The sequence below is a fragment of the Anabrus simplex genome, chromosome 2, assembly GCF_040414725.1.
Source record: "Anabrus simplex isolate iqAnaSimp1 chromosome 2, ASM4041472v1, whole genome shotgun sequence".
Taxonomy (NCBI): Eukaryota; Metazoa; Arthropoda; class Insecta; order Orthoptera; family Tettigoniidae; genus Anabrus; species Anabrus simplex.
The window spans coordinates 601,360,717-601,386,023 of record NC_090266.1 but is presented as its reverse complement, the minus strand read 5'-3'; the positions used below and the strand labels follow the sequence as shown (position 1 = coordinate 601,386,023).

The window sequence follows — 25,307 nt, the reverse complement described above, 5'->3', positions numbered from 1 at the left end:
GTCAAGAATTAATATTATTACTATTATTATTAATACTATCAGTGCAATACAGATATAAAGCTAATTGGGGCAACAAATTGAACGAAATGCAAATACTGTGTAACGAGCCACCGGTGACCACGGCTTCCTTATACCCATATACTCAGAAGATAACAGTGAACAACCTCCAAACATAGGTCGGTGGAATTCGGATTCACCCTGTTCCGTGTGTGAACAGAGCCGTGATCATTTTGGTAAACATATCATTGTCAGACCAATCATGTTAGCATAAACAGTCTTGTGATTCGTCGGGCCAACACAACAATTTGCAATCTCTCCTTCTAGCCAGTTTAATTGACGCACCATTGCAGCGTAGCTTTCCGCGGCTGCGTTTGGAGAACACGAAGAACAGCCAAGCTATAATTCTTGACATTAGAAAGCACTGGATAACGTGCTTTTTCTCGCAAATGCTGCACTTACGCATGAAGCAGAGCCGTTATTCACCGCCGATATTACAGATAACGATTCTCCCTAGCATTTGACTGCTAGGTAAGTACTTGCGGTTTGAACCAAAATTATGATCCATCAGGTGACCTAGAGATAGAGTACCTAAACCGATGAGAATACGATATTAATTTCTTAATAGCTGCTGCTGCATACTGAACCATTCCTATGACACTCAACCTTTATCATTTTTCCTTTTCCGTTTTCAGTTTACACGTCAAATTTGTTGATATTTGGACTCTAAGAAATTCACTCTCTTACAGTAAGATAAGCTTTAAGCATGTGTCCATCGATTCAGGATCTGTAAATGTGAAGCGGCGAAGGGAATTGTAATTGTTGTTAAAATAATCTACATAATTTTGCATCATAGTCACCAGTCCAGCTATATGCTGCACGCATTGGTAGAGTCAAATTCTTCGTATCACACGGGTATCTCCTCTAGTATGTGCGAATTTCTCAATTGTAATAGGATTCGTAGTCTTAGGAAAGATGACGCTGAAGCATTTTCGTGAAATTAAAATGGGGATAAAATGAGATAAAAATGTTTCCTTGAAAGTAGTTATTAGAGAGTTGGAGTCAATCTGCCTGCCTACTCAGTGCATGTCGTACCGCTCTAGCGTGTTGAGCTATGCATGTTCACATGGAATAAGTAAAGCAGTATTTGATGAGTTAATCTGCAAATTATTCGAGATATAATGCACTGGACCAAGGTAAGGATTCTCGTTGAATTAAAGGTTCCAATACTCACCTATCATAGTTCCAAGTGAGTCAAGACTTGGTACACCTAGATCATCAGTGAATCATCATCGGTATAACATTATCATCATTATCTTCATCATCGTCACTGGATGTCCAGGTTTATTTGATTAGAGATGAACCGTGAACTTATGAACTCATTATCATAAACTACAGCAAAGGCGGTACTGACCAAGTACGTCTTCTCGAAAACATTCTCACAGACAGCAACATGTTTGTGATATGAGAATGTGTATGTTTCATATATACCCCTCCCAAATATCTCAAGGATTGATGCAAGTCTAGAATAGTTAATAATTTTGGAGAAATTATTGAATTCACGTTCCTGTTAAGGGGCGTCCAGATACCTTTCAGTCTATCCACGTTGCGATCACATATTAAAATTTAGAAGTTTGTAGCAAATTTACATTGGAGTCCTCCTCACGACGCCTGAACTACAACTTCAAGCGCTTCTTCAAAGCGTTGAAACTAAGAAGCCCCAGCTATATCTGACGTGAAAGCAGGTCGTGTCGCCCGTGGCTAACGCTTTGCCTGAGCGGAATATGAGACGGAAAAAGAATGCGATAAAAGTTTCTTTAAAGAAACCAGTCTGTATTTATAGCGTCTTTATTCTTTCTAACCCCAAGCCATATATTTATCCTCATCCTCGTGCAACAGATTTCCTTACCCGTGCATTCCAGCTGCGATACGCAAAATATATGTATGATCCTCTTCTACATGCATTAAACTAATGATATGAGTGGACTCCATTAGAATTCCTCTCTCCTGTCATTCTAAATAATTTTGTAATATATTTTTGTTTATGTTCATTAAGAATAATGTAAATATACCCGTGTAAGGGAAGGAAAATGTTACTTCGCCGGGTAATAAGATTAGCACGGACGGGGATGGTATGCTTTCTCTCGGTCTAAAACAGTATTATTTGTACGATTTTACAAGCAAAATAAGCGGAGCAGATCACACAACAATTTCCTTGATCGGTATACCAGGCAATGTGTTAACAGGCTACTTGAGAATTCGAGTGTAGTAATTGGTGAATGGTAATGTGGATATTAACTAGCAAACATTCAGACCCCAACGGGGTTGTCACGCCATGTTTCTCGCAGCATTAAATACTTCCCCGCTTGTTTCAATATCTTCGATCATTTACTGTAGGATATAAGGATCTTTCTTTATGAAGAAAAAATAACACGTAGAATTTATGCTCTATGGAGTGGAATATATGTATGTATGTATGTATGTATGTACTGAATATAAAATAAGAGCTTTCCTTAGCTACGTGAATCGCATAAGGTAAGAAACCGCAATTCTTTACAGTGTAATTTTTTGCCAAAAATTACCACATTATGCATCTGTTATCAACAAATATTTTCATTCGGATACCGATTTCCAGAATAGGCTATTCCAAAAGTCACTATATATCACTGTTAGACACAAAACTGTGTAGACTTAATATTTGTTCACTGAAAAATGTGCTTTATGAAAAACTACCAAAAATGTACATTGTGGATTATTCGAGATGTTTGACCACAAGGAGAAGAATGTGGTTGTAAGTTTCGATGGATCAACGTCTACCGCTTTCTTTGTTATATACATCTGAACTTCACTAAAGTGCATCGTCCTTATCGTCGGACGTTGAGTCTCACAACTCCATTATTATACAGGAGAAAACGGGCCTTTCTGCCCACCGGGACAGTAAGCGGAGGAGAGTAGACCGTGAAGCATTACGGAACACGCAATCTAGTCAATACCGGAAATATACATATAGTCGTGGAGAAGAATTTCATTTCACTTGCCATTTAGATAGACTAAGATAATAATAACTTTTCAGATTTTTTGCTTTTTCGTTTTACTAAATCTCGTAAAGAAGATTCCTCATTACACCAACGTATTTCATTTCGTTTCGCAATGTTACTGAAAGTAAAAGTGCACATGATTTAAAAGACCAGCACATGACTGTTAGTTCGTGGTTCGTAGCCACGTGACCGCAAATTCGACGTCCAATCCGAACCATAGTGATATGAATTTATATTTTGAAAATGTAATAGTTCTTTGTCGGAATTGAAGTTACGATCGTCATGTTGGATGGGACGGAACTTCATATAACTTGAACATTAAGTAGGTTTTCCTGTAGGGTGGTCTAAAGCTGTTCACTTAAATTTGCCATTTGGCTGCTGTATCAGATTAAATATTCATAAGACGATTGTAAGTAAATTGTTCTTCTCTGTGCGCATTTAATGTACAGTAAACTGGACATCACTTGGGAAGTTATGTCATTGGCACTTCGGTCAAGATTAGCAAAGGTGGCTACATGGAATTATGGGAACGTTGGTCATTAATAATTACATACGTCACCGTGTTTTGAAATCATACCGGTCATACCGAAGTTCATAAGTTGAGCTAGAGATGCAAAGAGAGCTATTACGAATGGCATACATTTAAAGAAAATATATTATTGTCTCAAAACACGTTCCATTTTGTTTCTTAAGATGACATCCACATGCTTCAATCTTCAAAATTAGTCCCAGAATATAGAGGCGTTTTCTAAATCCTGAGTTACAGTGTAATCGTATCTGAGATGAAATGAGAAGACTTCTATTACTAAAATATCAAACATTGTTCAGAAAATAGGCTGTGTGGAATACTAACATCATGCCAGTACCACACATACAAACTAAAAGCATGTAGAAGTTAGCCATACGGTTAGGGGCGAGCAGCTACAGCTGCATCCGGGAGATATTGGGTTCAAACCTCACTGTCACAGCCATGAAGACGGTTTTCCGTGGTTTACCATTCTCGAACCAGGCAATTGGTCGGCTCTACCTTAATTAAGGCCACGACCGTTTCTTCCCCTCTCCTAGGCCTTTCCTATCCCATCGTCGCATTAAGACCTATCTGCGTCGGTGCGAAGTAAAGAAAACATAATAAAATTTAAAGATCTGAAATATGTACGTTATTACTGGTCCTATCTGTAAATATTATATAACGAAAAATATAGAGAATACAATTTCCGACTGTTTAAAGCCTATACAGTTTTAGCGTACCGGCTATGATAACAGAGATATTCATGGATTTAGACCTGTGTTGCTTAGTCTATATCAACCCCGATCTACGAGAAAACAGGTGAAAAGAATTGAATGGAAATCGGTGTCCGCCTCTGTGGTGTAGTGGTTAGCGTGATTAGCTACCACCCCCGGAGGCCCGGGTTCGATTCCCGGCTTTGCCACGAAATTTGAAAAGTGGTACGAGGGCTGGAACGGGGTCCACTCAGCCTCGGGAAGTCAACTGAGTAGAGGTGGGTTCGATTCCCACCTCAGCCATCCTGGAAGTGGTTTTCCGTGGTTTCCCACTTCTCCTCCAGGCGAATGCCGGGATGGTACCTAACTTAAGGCCACGGCCGCTTCCTTCCCTCTTCCTTGCCTATCCCTTCCAATCTTCCCATCCCTCCACAAGGTCCCTGTTCAGCATAGCAGGTGAGGCCGCCTGGGCGAGGTGCTGGTCATACTCCCCAGTTGTATCCCCCGACCAAGAGTCTGAAGCTCCAGAACACTGCCCTTGAGGTGGTAGAGGTGAGATCCCTCGCAAAGTCCGAGGGAAAAACAGAACCTGGAGGGTAAACAGATGATGATGATGATGGAAATCGGTATGTAAAGTCGGGGAATAAGGCACTACAGTTTAGGATATAAATAATTGTACTCATCCTGGGTAAAATGGTACTGAAGGAGGAGATCTCAAATGTAATTCTCAAATATCCATGTTATTGGTGGTCCTATCTATAAGTACTACAGAATAAACGTTGTAGCGTACAATCTCCGATCATTTATGTCTTATACAGTTCTACCTTACTTGCTATAACAGAGATATTCATGAATTCACACTTTTCTTGCTTAGTCCATATTAACGACGAGCATCTGGTTCAGTCGTGGTAAATAGCGATGGTGGTGGTTTTTGTTCCGATTGTCTAAAGGTGAAAACGACGTGGTAATCACCCCATATCGACAAGAAAGATTGTGAAAATGACGATAAAAGCAATCGTGAAGGAACTCGCGCTTGAAGAATGAGATAACAGAAACTCATGAAAGGAGGGAGGAAGGATGACCCATATTACATTGGATGACAAATATCACATAGTCAGAAGAAAACAAAGTACGAAGGGCTACAATTGTGGAAGCCCACAAACATGATCAAGTCCGGCTCTATGGCTAAATGGTTAGCGTTCTGGCCTCTGGCCACAGGGGCCCAGGTTCGATTCCCGGCAGGGTCTGAAATTTTAATCATAATTGGCTGATTTCGCTGACACGGGGGCTGGGTGTATGTGTCGTCTTCATCATCATTTCATCCTCATCACGACGCGCAGGTCGACTGCGGGAGTCAAATCAAAAGACCTGCATCTGGCGAGCCGAACTTGTCCTCGGACACTCCCGGCACTAAAAGCCATACGCCATTTCACTTACAACATGATCAACCGTTGCAGTGACGTTTGTTCCTTGTGATGTACATTCTCTCTTCTGATGCAACTCATCACCGATAGATGGCATCACCGCTGCGTACCGCTTGAGCTAATTGAGTTACCTACGCCAGTAAAATACCCCTCCTGAAAATTGGCGGTAATTAGTATGACATCCTCTGGTCCATACGTTTTCTTAACTCTAGTACGTGACACACTGATTCATGCCATTTTCATATTTTCACTTTTACTGTGAACGGAAAGTATTTTCTCCATTTACATCATCCACCAACATGGCCGACCTGGTTATATTCACAAAATTCCAAATATTTCCGGAAATGTTAATCTTATCTCAGCAGTGCGTCTAACGACAATAAACAACTAATTTATGTTCCTTTCATATATCATACATTTTAACCTTTCGAGCTATAATAATGGAGATATTCCTGAATTTAAGTTAACTTGCTAATGAACAAACGGCGGCCATTGTCAAAGGAGATAGCCTCTATGTCTCAGTCGTTATGGCAATCAATCATTGACTCTTGTGATTGTTTAAATAAGTTGCAAATCCACTCGGTCATTAGCCACTGTTGATCAGGAAGGTAATGGAGAAGCCTATCGAAATGAGAAGCAAAAAGGAAACCCTAGAAGAATGAGAGAAAAAGGGAATCATAAGGTAGGTGATTGCTCTAATAAAACCGAGCTCGAAGAAAACAAAATATGATGGCGTACAATATCGTAAGTCCGTAAAACTTATCAACTAAAACATTACATTGACTCACTATTGTTAGTTGAGTTGTTCTGCCTTCTTAAAGCCTCATTTATACAAACAGCAACCCGCCAACGACGGGCACGACAGCTAGTTGGAAGAATAATGACAGAACGCACAAAGACATGCAGAAACGTTTATTATGTTACTTCACAACACAATGTTCGACTGAAACGAGTAATAGCGAACAAAGACCACCAGTATCAATGAGGACTGCGGTGGGTCTTATATTGTGTGCCGACAACGTCCATTTCTGGTGTACACATACCGCGAGGACTGTCTCGAAAGCCATCGTGGTGTCTGCTTAGTTTTCGAAGCTGGTATCTCTCATTGTTGCTTTCATTACATTTTTACGTTTTTATGCTTTGAATTATTATTATTATTATTATTATTATTATTATTATTATTATTATTATTATTATTATTATTATTATTATTATTATTATTTCTGTTATACCTTTGCAGGCGAGACGTAGTGTTTACAGTGTACTGTTTTCTGGCATGGGCTAGAGAAATGTTGTTACTTACATTGATCTCTCTCGGTCTTACCCTTGGCTTTGACTATGTGAAATTGATTGAGATATGAGCGATACTAGTAATGCAATTCTTTATGCATCCAGTCCGTGGAAGAATGGTGTGAAAATATTGCTCATAGGGTCGGTTGGTGCATCAATTTCAGTTGGCTGACCCTGTGAGGAAAGCAATTCTAAACTACCTCACTCCTTATTTCTCTAGTACTCCTCTTTAGTGATGCCTAGGCCCTCTATGACAGCTAATGACGGAGCTATTGAGGATCCAGCCAGCCTCCCGCCTGAGAACTGAACATACATATAGGTGGAGAACATGAGAATAACGGGCCCCTGCAAAGTGTTTATTATCTAGTGTCTAAGTGGGAATTGCGAGTACATCTGTGATGCGATTATAGTGTGCGGTATTTCACAACTACTATCAAAGTAACAATATTCTGATTAACCAATAAACCCGAGTAATTTTAGAAGGAAGGTGCAAGTAAATTACTCAGCAGAATGAGCGCCTGCGAGGAATATGCGTTCGATGTGGGTAGGGCTTCCAAGGCACAGTGCGTGGCATGTAAACATTGGTGCCTTAATAAAGTGTACATCAATGTAAACAGATACACGGTATGGACCTGCAATAAATGTACAAGATTTGAACCAAGAAACAGTCCGCGAAGTTCGACCTCATTGACTACAACCAATCTCCCTCGTTACACAGCATTTACGTATTATTGAAAGAGTTAACTGAAGAAATGGTGCATGTGAACGAAGACTAGGATACACGAGAGAGTGATGTAAGAAATTCTCTTGAGCTGCGTCACAAGAAATTAGATGACATGGCACGTCTGATCTCCGAACTGCCAGAAAACGTGGAACAGTGTTTTCAAAACATAGGCAAACTCGCCCAGGTAAACCAACGTCTGAAGGAGAAAATACTTAGAAAGCAGTTTGGGGAAAGCTGAACGGTATACAAGAAGGAATATCATCGATTTACATAGAATTCCTGATATACCGAATGTGGAGAAACTGACAGTGAGATTTCTAGATCCTAATGGGTGCGCAAAATATGGCCTTCACTTAATCCGCAGTGGTATGTATAAGTTAGGAAATTTGTTTAGAAAGGTTATGGTGAGGTACATTCAGGGAATCGGGGTGGTCTAGCGAGCGGTGATGAGGGTACAGGGACCTGGAAGTCAAGTAAGGATGATATAAAAATTTTAGTTTTGAACTGTCTCTCTTAGTCCAACCCTTCGTAAGGGTGTAGTGGCATCACGCGACAATCCTTTTGGTGATCTTCCTCCAGGAGTCTCTGCTTTGGGCATGGTGAGTTGCTTGCTGTAAGCTCATCCTGGTTAAGTTCTTGATCTGGTCCATCCATCGTAACAGCGCACGTCCTCTAGGTCTTCGGCCCGTAGAAGTATTGTAAAGAAAGGAATAGAATTAAGAAAATTAATATACACTTACCAGATATTGTGTCCGACTCATTGGCTGAATGATCAGCGTACTGGCCTTCGGTTCCGAGGTCCCGGGTTCAATTCCCGGCCGGGTCGTGGATTTTAACCTGGTTAATTCCAATGGTCCGGGGACTGGGTGTCTGTGCTGTCCCCAACATCCCTGCAACTCACACACCACACACAACACTATCCTCCACCACAATAACACGCAGTTACCTACACGTGGCAGATGCTGCCCACCCTCATCGGAGGGTCTGCGTTACAAAGGCTGCACTCGACTAGAAATAGCCACACGAAATTATTATTATACCAGATATTGTAATAGGACTTGAATCCTGGCTGAGAAACGATATACTGGATGCAGAAATGTTCTTACGGAACTAGAGTGTGTATCCTAGAGATAGGATATGAATGGTAGGAGGGGGATTATTCATTCTGGTGAAAGAAGAATCTGTAAGCTACAAAAATCTTAAAGACGGCAAACATGACATTTTAGGTGTATGGCTCAACTCTAAAGATACTACAGGTAGACAACTTGATATCTTTGGAGTGTACATACCGCGAAGGGATAGCGCTGACGCTGATTCTGAATTATTTGGTAAGATAATCAGGTATGTGGGAAACGATATGGTAAGGAACGTGATTGTAGGGGGGATCTCAAATTACCAAATGTCAATGGGGAAGGAATGCGAACGACAGGAAGCATGACTAACAAATAACAAACAAGTTAATATGTGAAGGACAGCTGATTCAGAAAAGGAACGAACCAACTAGAGGGAATAATATTCTGGGCGCGGTGCTGGTAAAACCAGATGAGCTCTATAGAGAACCCGAAATAATAGATGGTAATAGTAATCACGAAGCTGTTTTTATCGTAGTTAAAAATAAATGTGATAGAAAGGAAGGTCTTAAAAGTAGGACTGTTAGGCAATACCGTATGGCTGGTAAAACAAAGGGATGAGGGAGTTTTTAAAAGTTATTATCGGTGGAAAACTGTAAAAAAAAAATGTAAATAGACTCTGGGATGTCTTTAAAGCAATTGTTGAGGAATATCAAAAGATGTTTGTACCTTTAAAGGTGGTAAGCAATGGTAAAGACTCACTTCAATATAACACAGAAATAAAGAGACTAAGAAGGAGGTGCAGGTAGCAAAGAAATAGATTTAGAAATGGCTGTGGAAGTAAGGAGAATTTTTTTTTTTGCTAGGGGCTTTACGTCGCACCGACACAGATAGGTCCTATGGCGACGATGGGATGGGAAAGGCCTAGGAGTTGGAAGGAATCGGCCGTGGCCTTAATTAAGGTACAGCCCCAGCATTTGCCTGCTGTGAAAATGGGAAACCACGGAAAACCATCTTCAGGGCTGCCGATAGTGGGATTCGAACCTACTATCTCCCGAATGCAAGCTCACAGCCGCGCGCCTCTACGCGCACTGCCAACTCGCCCGGTAAGAAGAAATTGAAGGAACTTACTAGGATATTAAATCCAGCAATGAAGTCAGCTAAGAGTAACATTATGGCAAACATAATTGGCAGTCATACAACTTATAGTGGAAACTGGAAGCGTATGTTTGGTACTTTAAGGCAGAAACAGGTTCCAAAAATGACTGGCAGGTAACATCTACATTCGGCAGGACATATCGAAATTTCTGCAGGGAGCTTGGAGGTCGTGTTTGTTTGCTCGCCTGAGCCACTTGGCTCCTCGTAATTTCACTTTGGAAATCACTAATACAGGAGACAGGGCGTAGCAAAGAAACATGAGCGGTATGGGTATGGAAGTAGTCACGTTGATCACGTGACTTTGCAATATATATTTTTCATCCGGCAGGGTATCATTGTTCCTATCGCATAAAAGCCTACTTTTTTATTTGCTATTTGTTTTACGTCGCACCGACACAGATAGGTCTTATGGTGTCGATGAGATAGGAAAGGCCTAGGAATGGAATGGAAGCGGCCGTGGCCTTAATTAAGGTACAGCCCCATTTGCCTGGTGTGAAAAGAGGAAACCACAGAAAACCATCTTCAGGGCTGCCGACAGTGGGGTTCGAACCCACTATCTCCCAGATGCAAGCTCACAGCTGCGCGTCCCTAACCGCACGCCCAACTCGCCCGTTATAAAGACCTCTAATGAGCTGTATGTACTATTATTTATTATACTATAGGGAGGTTACTAACACATTTACACTACACCATTAAAGTACATAAGCCGGCCCCGCGGTCTAGGGGCAGCGTGCGTGCCTCTCACACGGAGTACCGGGTATGAATCCCGGCCAGGTCGGGGATTTTTTGTGAAGCTGAGAGCTGGTCCAAGGTTCACTCAGCCTCAATTGTAATAATTGAGAAGGTATCTGACGGTGAGATGGTGACCCGACTCTAGGAAACCAAGAATAACGGCCAAGAGTGTTTGTCACATTGACCATGCGTCACCTCGTCTCCAGGCCTTCGGACTGAGCAGCGGTCGCCTGATAGGCCAAAGCCCGTCGGGGCTCTGGAGTCATGTGGTTTGTTTCTTTGTCTTAAAGCACATGTAAATCTTTGTTTCCGCAAATATTTCAAAGTATAAAATGAACACTATTGATGCATAGGCTACAGTAATTCATCGTGCACCAAGGAATTTATCGGCCATGATGAACTTTGGTGATAAATATGCTCTACTGTCGGAAATTCCACCCTGATTTATTAAAAGAGGATCGCTGACCTCGAGGGAAGAATGCAAATTCTTTTCAAAATACCGTACTCGTAATTTATATGAGTTAAATGCGGGAGACCGTTATATCATACTTTTATTTCTTACTTTAACCATTACCATGCTCCATTGAATGGAATATTTTTAGACAATTTTATAGCCTATCACTGATATCTCGGAAACTATGGACAATAGAGAAATGTTAATGTCGTAAGAGATTACAGTAGAATTTTTAGTTTAACATATTTATATTGTTTAGTGACCACACAATTTCACAAATATTTGAGAAACAACCCTGATATCAGTAGAACCATACCTAAAACAGATTTTCAAATTGCTGATTTGGTTTTATCGCCCAAAAATAATCTAGAACTTGGGATATGTAGTGTTATTTACAAATCGCCTCTTGCCTGGCATAATTCAACATCACTCTCTCAAGAAAATAGTGCATCCAGATTTATGTGTTCGATACTTATAAATGCTAACCATTTACGAATGTTAATACAGATATTTTAGTTACGCACAATATCTTAGTTATAATACAATATTCCACACCATGTGTTTCCAGCCTACTTTTCCCTTTTGTTCTTGGTTCATATGCAATGACTATACAGCTTAGTTTATCAGCCTGAAATACAGTAGTCTTACTCACGAATGTGAATAATATAGCATAAAATGTCTGATTTTGAAAAAAAAGAAACATCTCTGTACACCCTCACTAGGATATATTATTTAGTATAATGGTAATGCCTCTTCTTACCGTGTTGCAGGCATTTTGATTTCAAGTCATGTCAATCGTAAGTAAAATGAATCGATCAACCTTAGAATTTTACGAGTTTTACGAAATTTACGCTACTTTCATGTCAATGTCAACGTTCCGTTTTATTCTACCTGATGGAAGAGAAACCGAGAATCTGTTGGGTGGCCTATGGCTGAGTATTAGGAAATTTTGTCGGGTGAACAAATCAATCTCTCTTATAAGCCGACCTCATGCGACATGGAGTGCTGAATGGATTTTTTTCCTACCCTTCAGAAACTCGGTTAACTCTGTCGGGGTTTGATCCTGTGTTGTTGGGATTGGGAAGATGACAGTCTGCCACAGACCCGCGGAAGGAACATAACTGGGGACTTAAAACATGAAGTGGTATTTAGCATATGAGTTTTGAAGAACCTGAAAAAATACCGTACTTACTGATAGCCTCTGTCAGAGCATGGATGAAGACCCTGAACCAAGGAAACTGCAGCTTCTCAATCAATCAATCAATCAATCAATCAATCAATCAATCAATCAATCAATCAATCAATCAATCAATCAATCAATCAATCAATCAATCAATCAATCAATCAATCAATCAATCAATCAATCAATCAATCAATCAATCAATCAATCAATCAATCAATCAATCAATCAATCAATACTGATCTGCTTTTAGGGCAGTCGCCCAGATGGCATATTCCCTATCTGTTGTTTTCCTAGGCTTTTCTTAAATGTTTTCAAAGAAATTGGAAATTTATTGAACATCTCCCTTGGTAAGTTATTCCAATTCCTAGCTCCCCTTCCTATAAATGAATATTTGCCCCAATTTGTCCTCTTGAATTCCAACTTTATCTTTATATTGTGATCTTTTCTACTTTTAAAGACGCCACTCAAACTTATTCGTCTACTAATGTCATTCCACGCCATCTCTCCGTTGACAGCTCGGAACATACCATTTAGTCGAGCAGCTCGTCTTCTTTCTCCCAGTCCTCAGAGATTACCTTTCGTCAATCCAGCTAGTTATGTGACTTTGAAGAGGAAAGCTAATCTTACGCGAAGGAAACCAGATAAAATATAATCCGGATGTGGCTACAAACTGATGACCAGAATGTAAAGGCTCACGTAATCTTCCTCCGGCAGCGCAGTGTGACGGTAAACTTGTTCGGTACGCATGGTCTTCTCGAGTGGGTAAGTTCAAAATGTTATAAATTATATAGTGAGTAAAGCGACTTTTGGTACTGCTCTTATTGTGAAGCCTATTCATCCGCCGGATACTTCAGTGGTGAGTGTAAACAATATTCATTTGAAATGGCAAGGTAACGCTATCGCAGTGGTTGAAATACACTAAAAATGGAACAGAATAAATGTTGTCTCATTCATAACACTAGTTTTCAAATATGCAGCACCGCGTGAGTTGGCCGCGCTGTTAGGGGTGCGCAGCTGTGAGCTTGCATCCGGGAGATAGTGCATTCGAATTCCACTGTTGGTAGCCCTGAAGATGATTTTCCGTGGTTTCCCATTTTCATACTTGGCAAATGCCGGGGCTTTATCTTAATTAAGGCCACGGCCGCTTCCTTGCACTCCTGGGCCTTTCCAATCTCATCGCCGTCATAAGACCCATTTGTGTCGGTGCGACATAAAAAACAACTTGCAAATATGCAGCATAGGTCACTGATGTTCAAGAAGCTTGTATCAAGAAATCTTATCTTAGTATGATAGCTGATAAGAAATAAGTTAGGTTGATAGTTCAATTTATCTAACGCACTACATTGAGAAACATGATAGCTCAATCATATAACACCCAGGTTGTCATATTCTCGACTGTGATTCAAATCTTGACCTGTGTACATGAGATGGTATGAGGTTTGATGCGAAAATTCGTAAGTCAAGTGGCTAGTATTCGCAATATGAGTAACCTGGTAAACTTCTGATCTTAATGTTTTTTGCTACTAACGATTGCTTTGGTACACATTTTATTTGGTGCTGTGAGGTGTTGTAGGTTAACCGTTCACCTCCTGTGTTGCGGACTTTGAGAATGATTGATGGTGATGATGCTTGTGGTTTTAAGGGGCCTAACATCGAAGGTCATCGGCCCCTTGAGAATGATTATCATCCCTTCAATCGTGATTAAGAGATTAAGGTACTCGTGGCAGTAAATAAGTAGCAAACTTAAAAACAGTCCCTCTAAAAGTACAGTTCTGACATACATGTTCTTTATTATCATTCGCTGTTAAAAATGATGTTAAAAGTTCAGTATAATGACTTGTAAGGGACTATTAAGAGAAACATCTAGAACAGATCATCCTTGAAGAATTTCGTTAACAACAAAACTACAGGTTTACTAAAGGCAAACTATAAATTGGCTACTAAAGTGTTGATTGTTAATTTTAGTATCAGCAGACTTCTGTCAACTCCTGGAATGGTCATCGATTTACTTCAATCCGCCTGCCTACAATAGAGGACGTAAACAACTGGAATGAATGTTACGCTTGACATACGATACATGTGCACGGACTATATAATGTAATTTTGGCATGTCAGGGGTTATGTGTCTCCACTACAGGGCGAGTTGGCCGTGCGGTAAGAGGCGCGCGCCTGTGAGCTTGCATCCGGGAGATAGTGCGTTCGAATCCCACTGTCGGCAGCCCTGAAGATGGTTTTCCGTGGTTTCCCTTTTTCACACCAGGCAAATGCTGGGGCTGTCCCTTAATTAAGGCCACGGCCGCTTGCTTCCAAATCCTAGGCGTTCATATCCCATCGTCGCCATAAGACCTATCTGTGTCGGTGCGACGTAAAGCAACTAGGAAATCTCTCCACTACCAAGTTTCGTGTAAGTATATCAAGTTTAAATGAACGGATTGAACAATTATGTTCTTCTCTATTGTAACTGAAAATTACGGTGTAGTTAATGCTCTAGTAATTTTTGTGACACGAAAGCAAAAGAATTGTCCAATTTCGTAAACTATTAGTTTTTAAGTTCAATTTAATATGTGACGAAATGGTTGTTAAAACTTTAATTATTTTTACACTTCTCAACATTTCACAATGTTGAAAAAGTTTTTCCCATTTTTTTTAAATTACTGTATTCACAGAAATCTGAATTTTCTGTAACGAACACAATCATTCATGTGGAAATTATTTAACTGGCGAAACAGAGAAGTAATAATCGAACTGGAGAGCACTTCATCCTGAATTCCTTTACTGACCTCAAATAACAAATGTTATAAAGTTAATTGATAGATGAGACTTAAAGTGACAAATGTATCGACGGACCTGGTTACAGTTCATGTATTGCTAAAATTACCGTATATAGCATATAGTTCATAGGTAATAGCTTGCAAAATACATTGTTTATGATGACCTGGGTAGTTGACCTTCGGAATGATATAGGCCCTACATAGATATTTGATTACCTGTATCTCTCGACTAAATTTTTCCGGGCTGTCGGCCGCGGAGCTGGGAAACTAATTGGACCACGACCTACAAGCCCAGAAAATTTCTTCTGCATATATTTGTAACACCCGATACGGAACCCTATGCGGTTTTGTCATTACCTACAACATGTTAGTTTTACTAGAGGTGAGAGAAATAATTTGATCAGGCTATTCAGGAACCTTCTGTTCATTCTTCTGGAATCATTTCCCTTGTCCAGACAGAATACTTGGGAAAATATCTAGATTTCAATATCTGTCTGATAGTTTATTAAATTGGACTACGCTTTAGTATGACAGCAAGTACTCTCATTCCTAGAGCAGTGATGTGCTAGAATTACGATTCAAGAATGAGAATAAAAGAAATAAAGTGATCGTTTCAGGATGTAGGTAAGTGGAGGTCAATTCTCTATAAGTATAAAATAGCACGTCGTCGTATTTCTACAGACATGAGACAACAGAGGCATTTCGTTTATGTTACAACTACGACAAACACCGATTTAAATGACAGTGTCTGTAGAGAAGGTTGGTATAACTTGCAAAATACAGTACTAGAAAAAAGCTAACCGTACGTGACTTGCTTATAGGCCTAGGAGAGTTCAGGAAAATGAATCTGCTCCTTGACGAGCCTGACTTTACCCTCTTGGGAGGTTAAGCGCCAGAGGGCGCGTAATGTATTTATTTTTGTAGCCAAGGTAACCACTTACTGTCAATGAAGATCAAAGTGGAGATATCCCAAATAGTTTTCACAACTACTGGGTTTTTTAGTTAGTTGGAATGAGACAAATAATGTGTATGAAATAAGTGAAAGTACAAATCAGCCCTGTCTTGTTATAAAAGTTGATAAACTGTAGCATATAATGAAATAAAATTTGAGTTCCTAGGGTCATAAATAATTATTACCAATTTCATACACCGTTCTAGAAATATTGTACGTACTCTTGCATATAGAATATTCCACCACAAGGATAAAGAACTTGCCCCACACCATTAGCTACTTCAAATAAGAAAATCAAAACCAATATCTACGGTTTCAATTTTATACCCGTTCGAAATGCAAACCTTTTATTATTTTATCTCTACCTCACACATATTAGTAATGTTTATAAGCAGGTTCACTGCGAAACTACATCACTAACTTCCCTAGTCTAGCAATTAGGAAATAAAAGTTTTTATAGCTCTTGATGAGAGAGAATACCCTGTTCGAAAAGAGCTAGGAGTATCTAAGGCTACTGATACAATGATCTAAAAATGTGATCGAAAAATGTAGTGATTATTACTTGGTATTAAAAGTCGTGATCACATATATGTATAAAATAAGAGTTTTGTCTGTATATTGCTCAGAATTTGAAAAGAATGGTATTTCTGAATCGGTCATGTCCACTGTAACAAGGAAATGCACTTTTTACTTTTCCGTAATGTCTGTCTGTCTGTCTGTCTGTCTGTCTGTCTGTCTGTCTGTCTGTCTGTCTGTCTGTCTGTCTGTACACGCATCACTAGAAAACTGCCAGAGAGAATTTAATGAAAATCGGTATGCAAAGTTGGGAAATAAGTCGCTACAATCTCGGCTATAAATAATTTTATTCACGCTGATGGAAATGGTAGTTTAGGGGAAGGCCTAAGATTTAATTTTCAAATATTTATGATATTAGTGGTCCTATCTTAATAAAAATGGTATGCAAAGTCGGGGAATAAGTCGCTACAATCTAGGCTGTAAATAATTTTATTCACACTGAGTGAAATGGTAGTTTAGGGGAAAGCCTAAAACTTAATTCTAAAATATTTAAATTATTAGTGGTCTTATCTCATTGAAAATTGGTATGCAATGCCGGGGAAGGAGCCACTATAATCAAGGCTATAAATAATTTAATTCACCCTGAGTGAAATGGTAGTTTAGTGAAATGCCTACAATTTAATTCTCAAATATTTATATTATTAGTGGTCGTATCGATAAATACTACACAGCCAAAATTATATAGAATGAAATTTTCGACCATTTATGTCTTATACATTTTTACCGTACTTGCCATGATAACACAGATATTCATGAATATGTGTTTTTGTTGCTAAGTCCATATCAACGCCGAGCCACCAGAAAATAAATTAACAGAATTTAATGAAAATCGGTATATAGAGTCGGCGAATAAGAAACTACAGTCTAAACCATAAACAATTTTAATCACCCTGGATGAAATTGCAGTTTAAAGGAAGGCGCCTAAAATGTAATTTTTAAATACCTATGTTATTGGTCCTATCGAAATATACTACATAACAAAAGTTACAGAGAATACAATTTCCGGTCATCTGTGTTTTATTCAGTTTTACCGTACCTACTATGGTAAGAGAGATATTTCAGAGTCGGAAGAAAACTAAATGTGAAGGGCTACAATATCGAAAGGGCATAACATTAATCAACAATAACATTACATTGGCCATTGTTTGTTGTGATGTTGTTTGTCTCTTAAGCTGTCTCTCAACTCCGATAGATGGGATTACTGCTGCGTACCGAGTATAATAGCCTGACTGAATATTGGCGGGAAATAGCTGGGGAGTTAGAAAACTTTCTTCTTTAGCATGCCATTCCTCTGGTTCATACAGTTGATGATATTGCTGGTACGTAACACACTGGTCCATCAGAGTATTCCAGCTATTCGATCCCTACTTTGACGCGCTGTTTCGAATGAGCAGTGGACATACTTAAGGCAGAGGCTCACTTAGTAGAGTAGTAGTTGTAGTATGGCCTGGTCTAGAATAACAATTAGGGCTATTCCAAATCATAGCACCACAATTCACAATTCACTAAACAACTCAAACTTCAACCCTGAAAAGAGCCGTTTCTTAAGGGAAGCTTCATCCTCTTCAGTTTTATTAAATTCCACGTTCATTTTATTCCAAATTAGCAGTGAAGAGGGGGTTTCTCCTCTGGCTTGGAGGAAAAATTTGCCTCGAACTCAGATAGATTTTACCGTCACCAGTGTAGTAAATTGATACTTTCCGACTCATCGGGGTACTCCTAAGGAACAGATTAGTAAAAGGCCATAGTTTTTGCCCTGGGAGTCATCACTATTCGACTCCCTCCCCGTCGAAAATGGACGAAGAGTGTTTACGGCTCACGGCTTGGTCATTCCAGCTCTGGAACTTGGGACTGTTAGATCGGCAGCGTAGTACTGTTCTTTAAAAGTGAGAAAATGTGTGGTTTTTCATTTGATTGAGTATTTCATAATATGAAAGGTTTGCTTTTAACCGCGTCATTCCTACTGACGTCAATGCAATGACGTATGTCCATTTCAGTTGGGAAAACCACTAAGACAGTATTTCTGAGGATGTAAAAGGCAGGTGGAGAGTGTCTACCATTATAATGAAAGCTCCCCAACCTGATTGTTACTGATGGTAAGCAAGCGGGTCTACCATTACAGTGAAAATTATTTAACTCAGTCTTCATATGAGAAAATATGTTTGGTGACTTCCCCGTCGCGTTTGAAGGGTAATGTTAAGAGCTATGCAATTCATACAATCTTGCTCACAACATGTGCACTACCTAACCTAGAATTCTAATGTAGAATTCCTTAGCGAAGCACGGGTACATCAGCTAGTATTTTATATGATATGCTTAGTCACACGTTTCCCTGCACCTTTGCGGTCGCATGGAGTTGAGTGCCCGTAGCAGGCTGGGGTGGATGGACTTCAGTATCCACTGCGCAGGTGGAGGAATTCTTCTGCAGACTCTGACTTAAATTATTTACTAAGAATTCAGAAATATATTTAAGACACGAATTAGGAATGAAAATCGACTTCGTGAAGATTTTAAATTAAATTTTTATTATTTCTGAACCCTATTCCAATAATTAACAGCAGCTTCTTGTAATTGAGTTTCGTACCAGCACAGTCGACTTGCGTATTAGACTTACTGATGCATTAAAGAAACCGACACATTAGTGAAATTTCTTCAGCCTACTGTAGATCTCTTAAACGAATAGAAACTGAAAGGATTCTAGATGCATACCACGATTACTTGATCAGTCAGGGACCTGACTGTTTCGTGATGTTTATGGCCACAGGCTCACTTAAAACAAAGGAAGATTCCTGATTAAGTAAATAAAGTAGGCTATGTTAACATAAAACACGGTATAATGATGAGAAGTTAGTGAACAATTTCATGATAACTAGAAAACAGTGTAAGAAATTGCGGTGCGAAAGAAGCTACAAGGAGTACTTACATAGTCATCATGTTCAGTATATACTACCATTCCGTGATACCATAGAAAGTAAGCAACTCATATTTTTCTCCCTATGAACAGTAGGCTCAGTGCATTGTGCATACTTAATTATATTCATTTATTACGACCGACTCGTTGGCTGAACGGTCAGCGTACTGGCCTTCGGTTCAGAGGGTCCCGGGTTCGATTCCGGGTCGGGGATTTTAAACTTAATTGGTTAATTCCAATGGCACGGGGGCTGGGTGTATGTGTTGTCTTCATCATCATTTCATCCTCATCATGACGCGCAGGTCGCCTACGGGCCTCAAATATAAAGCCCTGCACCTGGCGTGCCGAACCCGTCCTGGGATATCCCGGCACTAAAAGCCATACGACATTTCAGTTCATTTTTTTCATTTGCAGATTACTTTAAGCGTCTTTTTCTCACCCTTGTATTTCACACTTAGTCTTCATTTTGTTCCTTGGAAAATTCACTTCAAATAATGTCTACACCGAATGATTCCAGAATATGGTGGCAAACTATGAGTGATAGGTCATCAAGGAAAATAATTAAATTAAATTTTTCGTACGTGTCAGGCATGTTTACCGAGATCTATAGTAACAATGTCAACACAGTTGGAGATGTTCATGAAAAATCGTATCAGTGATTGTGTATCGACCTACCATATAGGTTGTAATCGAGCTAGCGAAGCGGGCGATTGTATAGTAAGTGCTGAGTGAGATGAATTAATATTGCTATAGGGCAGTATCGCGCGGCCATACATCGATAGCACGGGCGAGTGAAGTGTGTGTGTACGGCAAGTAGGAATCTCAGCTCGAGGTGACTATGATGGTGGCAGCAGTTGTTGCAATTCCTCTGATAATAGGTGGTGTACAAGTGAACCCTGGACCAGCAGGCGCAATGAGTTGGGAAGACATGGAAAAGATTAGAGAAATAGTCAGAGAGGCCTGTAAGACTGAATAAATGAGGGAGCTAATTTGTAAGTTGAGAAATTATATGTTAGAAATGAAAGACTTAGTAAAAGTAGAGATAACAATGATGACAGTAAATGTCGTGAAGAAATCTAGGGAAATAAAAAAATTGAAGCCGAAGTTGAAGGGGATTGAAGGGGAATTGGAGAATATCAAGTGGCAAGAGAAAATGATCATCCAGGACGCTAAAAGGAAAAATGTTTTTATATACGGCATAGCGGAGAATGGGGAGAGTTAAAGGGAAAAGACCAACAACGGTATTAGCTGAAATTCCGTCTTATTCTGGCGATTTAGAATCACTTTGTATGTTAATTACCCATTGATCTTCCTCTCTCGTGTCCGGTGAGATATTTGAACAATTTCTGAATATAAGTCTGAATATAACTATCTAGCGATTCAGTGCGGAAGAATGTCTTCAAAATAATTCTGCGGTTTCTCGGGTGATTGCTGTGAACCTATACACTGTTTCCTAAGTTGTGGTAGTTTTACTGACATTTTCAGGTCTCCGAATCGTTTTATACACAGAGTTCCAAGGGGTTTTGTAAGATTGTGCAGAACAGAATATTTCCCAAGCCTCATTGTTAGTTGTAATAATTTTTGTTTTATAATCCGATTTAATTATGTTAGAAGGTTCTTCATACTGTGGACAAAATATTACAGCAGAAGATCATGTAAATCTCCTATGTGTTGCTAAAATCCCCTTTGTCATCAATTCTACTTCAGAATTCCGCCTGTAATTATTTAGAGATTTCTGTGACAATTTTGAAGATGCTTCTATCAGATATGATGTATGTCATTACGTTAAGTTCTTTCGGCGTAATCACGTGTTTCAGCTGTCCCAATAATCTTTCAAGTTTCCGAACAGCTTCCATCTGAAAATGCGTCCACCTTTTATTTTTCGCTCTAAACACAAGTGTACGTTAATTATTAGCGTTAAATTTGACCTTGCTTAGGCGAACGTGGAGGTTCGTATTGCGATGTGTTTGGTGCATGAATATGCGTATTGAGACAATCAGCAATACCTTACACTGGAACTACACGAATTAACCAATCGCGGATTAAATCACCAACCCAGTCGGAAATCGAACCCGGGGCCCTCTCAACCGAAAGCCACTATGGTGACCTTTTAATCAAGGAGGAGGACAAATAAATAAATAAATAAATAAATAAATAAATAAATAAATAAATAAATAAATAAATAAATAAATAAATAAATAAAATCAGAAAGGAAAGAAGAAAGAAAGGAAATATACTGTATACGTGCTTCATTTACGCTTTTTGCCAGTTGCATTACGTCGCACCGACACAGATAGGTCTTACGGCGACGATGGGATAGGAAAGGCCTAGGAGTTGGAATGAAGCGACCGTTGCCTTAATTTAGATACAGCCCCAGCATTTACCTGCTGTGAAAATGGGAAACCACGGAAAACCATCTTCAGGGCTGCCGACAGTGGGGCTCGAACCCACGATCTCCTGGATGCAAGCTCACAGCCGCGTGCCTCTACGCGCACGGCCGACTCGCCCGGTAACTGCTTCATTTACTAGCGATTATAACGTCACATTAACGACTAAGCCTTTTTCAGTGCCACTAGGACTGGTCGTACATTAATTATGTCAGTGTTCCGGCATTTGTCTCGTGTGAAAATACAAATCTTCTACAAACTATCCTGAGGGCTGCTGACGGCGAGGTTCGATCCCATTGTTTCCCGAATATTGATTTCAGATAAAAGATCAGTACCGCGTTTAGCCGACTTCCTCGGGAGGCATGTATGTATGTATGTATGTATGTATGTATGTATGTATGCCGACAATTCATCCAATGAGCCAGAAAGAAATCTTATACTCATTACCTGTAAATTATAAAATGCTTTCCTATTTCCCGTAGCAAACACATTCTTTTCCGATCTCATGGGAATAGTATTTGGGAGAGAGGGCGTGATTAGTGTAATTGCTTAGCTTCTAGATTTCAACTTAGACATCTGAGTATCGAATCCTTTTCGGGCCTCCGTTGGAATTTCCAACTGAACAATCAGGTGGTGTCAGGAAAAGCATCCTTCCTTAAACCCATGGCCGAAGCAAAATTGAGCCTGGGTGGATCCAGCGAGCCCAGAAATATCAGAGATTAGTCGAACAAAGTTTAGTTTTTTGCGTGAGGGAAGTAAGTAAATGATTTTCCCTTGATAGTAAGAAGCATAATAACCGATATGATCAGATAAAATTCAAGGAAAATACGTTTGATAGTAACTAGGTACAAATTAGTTTCACTTGCTCTTCATATTAACACCTCCGCGGAGTTTAAACTTCTGTCTCACTAGCAAGGTTGTCGTTGATGTTATGATGTTTTCTAGAAGGCAAGCCTCTCTTAAAACGTACAAAATAAGACGTCCGCACTTAGTTATATGACTAGTGTCACTTGCCTACAGTACACATCTGGCTTAGTCATTCAAGTATAGTTTAACTTCAATTCTTCGAAATGCAGTATTTATGTGTTCCACGGAGTTGCACATCTGCTTTAATCTTTACAAATTATAAAGTATTTGTGTATTTGTCAAGGGATAACTGTCAATAAAAGAGAGAGGATCGTCGAATATTTTCTGTATTCGTATCGTGAAGAGATCGGGATTCACATCTTTCTCTCAGTAATCCCACAAAACAGACGACTGTGTATTTCTTTTCAAAGACCGCTTTGAGAGCACCAATACCTTTAACACAACAGATAAAGGCTGTTGTGTCCTAATACCTGGATTTTTTAGCCCCGTTTAAATTCTTATTTCAAAGCGATCCGCGTCGCCGAGGAATAGATTACTGAATATATTTCCCTAACTGTAACTTCAAATTAAATTGTATTTAATATTTCCAGCTCACTAACATAGTTCACGACTATCTATGTTTTCTTTCCGGCTCTGTTTGCTAAAATACATACCATTTGAAAACTGCGTGCACAATGTCGATCGATTTGGTTCCAGGATACACAGATGGTCAACTATCGACGGTGGCTTTTCACAGAGGATGGTATTCCTAGCTCATATGAGAGTGATCCAAGTGCATAACAGTGCAGAACGCAGTCATTCTCTTTTCTTCATAATTTATTTATGAGTTAATTGCAGACTAATGCACGTACTTCACAGATTACATCGATCAATTATTTGGCGTACTTACTCCGCTTTGATGACGTGGACAACACCGCCAGGAAATTACCAAGCGCTGGCCTATCTACCCCTTTCGAAGTTCACTAGACAACTGCAATAAATTGATTCTCCATAAGGATATAACTTCAAACAAGATTCTCGGTGACTTTTTCCTGTAGAAGTAGGTAGATCTTATTTATATCTATGTATTAGTTCTAGAGGTGAGCATATGGCAACTCCAGAGACCGACGAAAAATCCCATCAGCAACGTCGGCAGTCCACAATGTACTACGATGTTGAAATGAAATGTAAAAGCAGTAACGCTAAATTAGCTGGAAAATTCCTTTTTTATGCTAAGAGTGATTACTTGGACGTGTACAGCTAAAGCGGGGAAAAAATGCAAGAAATGTGGAGATGATAAGACTTCAAATTAAGAAATGAAACAGTTTAATTACAATAGAATAGAAAACATATATTTCTCCTGGCACGATCGAGACCATCTAACCAGAAAGTACAATATTAACATTACAGAATTTAAAGAAATAGGCTACGAACAAGACATCTTACAGCTACTAAACAATACAGTATTTTGATATAAAAATCAGAATAATAAATAAATAAATAAATAAATAAATAAATAAATAAATAAATAAATAAATACATAAATAAATAAATAAATAAATAAATAAATAAATAATAAATAAGTAAATAAATAAATAAATAAATAAATGGCAATCATGGTGATGATGAGCGATGATGTACACAACTATCAAATTACTATAGTATCACGAAATACTAATTAAGCTAACTGAAAGAAATCCTTAATAATAGCAATTTGCTTGTATAATGTGTAAGCAAAGTAATCTCCATACAGGCCATGAAGGCCCTTGGAGGGTTGGAAGGTAGGGCTTCCACTATCCGTTTCCTCGGCACTTGATGGGGTTGAGAGGTTAGCTCGACGCCCGACCGCCTTTGCACCCAGGAATTAACCTGGTACTCATTTTTGGTGTAGGCTGTGTGAACATCAGGTCCATGTGCACCTCCGGAGACGGAGATCTCCTTTCTTAAATTTTAAGACATTCTGACGGGGATTCGGACCCAGGTCCTTCCGTGCGAACCGAGCACGCCATTACCGCCTCGGCCAGGCAGCCCCTTTATATACAGTGTACATCTTGAACAAAGGCTGATCAACAATATTAACATAACATGCAAACATTAATAACTTCATCTATTACCTAGTAGTTATAGGTGACAACGATGCCTGAAAATAGCACATGAGAACCTACTGACAGAGACAGGTAGTGTATTCCACTGTCGTGCCGAAGAAATAACAAACAAGTTTGCGTACCTTGTGATGCGATGAGGTGGTATCGATAAATGTGTATCTGTTTTTGATCGTGTTCTGAAATTTGATTGGATGACAGGTGGTGAAGTCCGCCTCTGTGGTGTAGTGTTTAGTGTAATTAGCTGCCAGCCTCGGAGGTCCGGGTTCGATTCCCGGCTCTGCCACGAAATTTGGAAAGTAGTACGAGGGCTGGAACGGGGTCAACTCAGCCTCGGGAGGTCAACTGAGTAGAGGTGGGTTCGATTCCCACCTCAGCCATTCTGGAAGTGGTTTTCCGTGGTTTCCCACTTCTCCTCCAGGCAATTGCCGGGATGGTACCTAACTTAAGGCCACGGCCGCTTCCTTTCCA

General features: G+C 39.6%; 1 protein-coding gene across 2 annotated transcripts in view; it reads left to right on the top strand.

The window, feature by feature from the left end:
- Oct-TyrR (Octopamine-Tyramine receptor) overlaps positions 1–25,307 on the top strand; it is a 1,114,805-nt gene that overhangs the window by 115,943 nt on the left and 973,555 nt on the right. The window contains exon 1 of one of the 2 annotated variants that reach the window (XM_068225824.1): positions 13,084–13,147. The exons of the other annotated variant lie outside the window; for it this stretch is intronic. The gene's annotated coding sequence lies outside the window, so the exon portion shown is untranslated. Of the gene's footprint in view, positions 1–13,083; positions 13,148–25,307 lie in introns of those variants that run through there. 2 annotated transcript variants of the gene reach the window in all.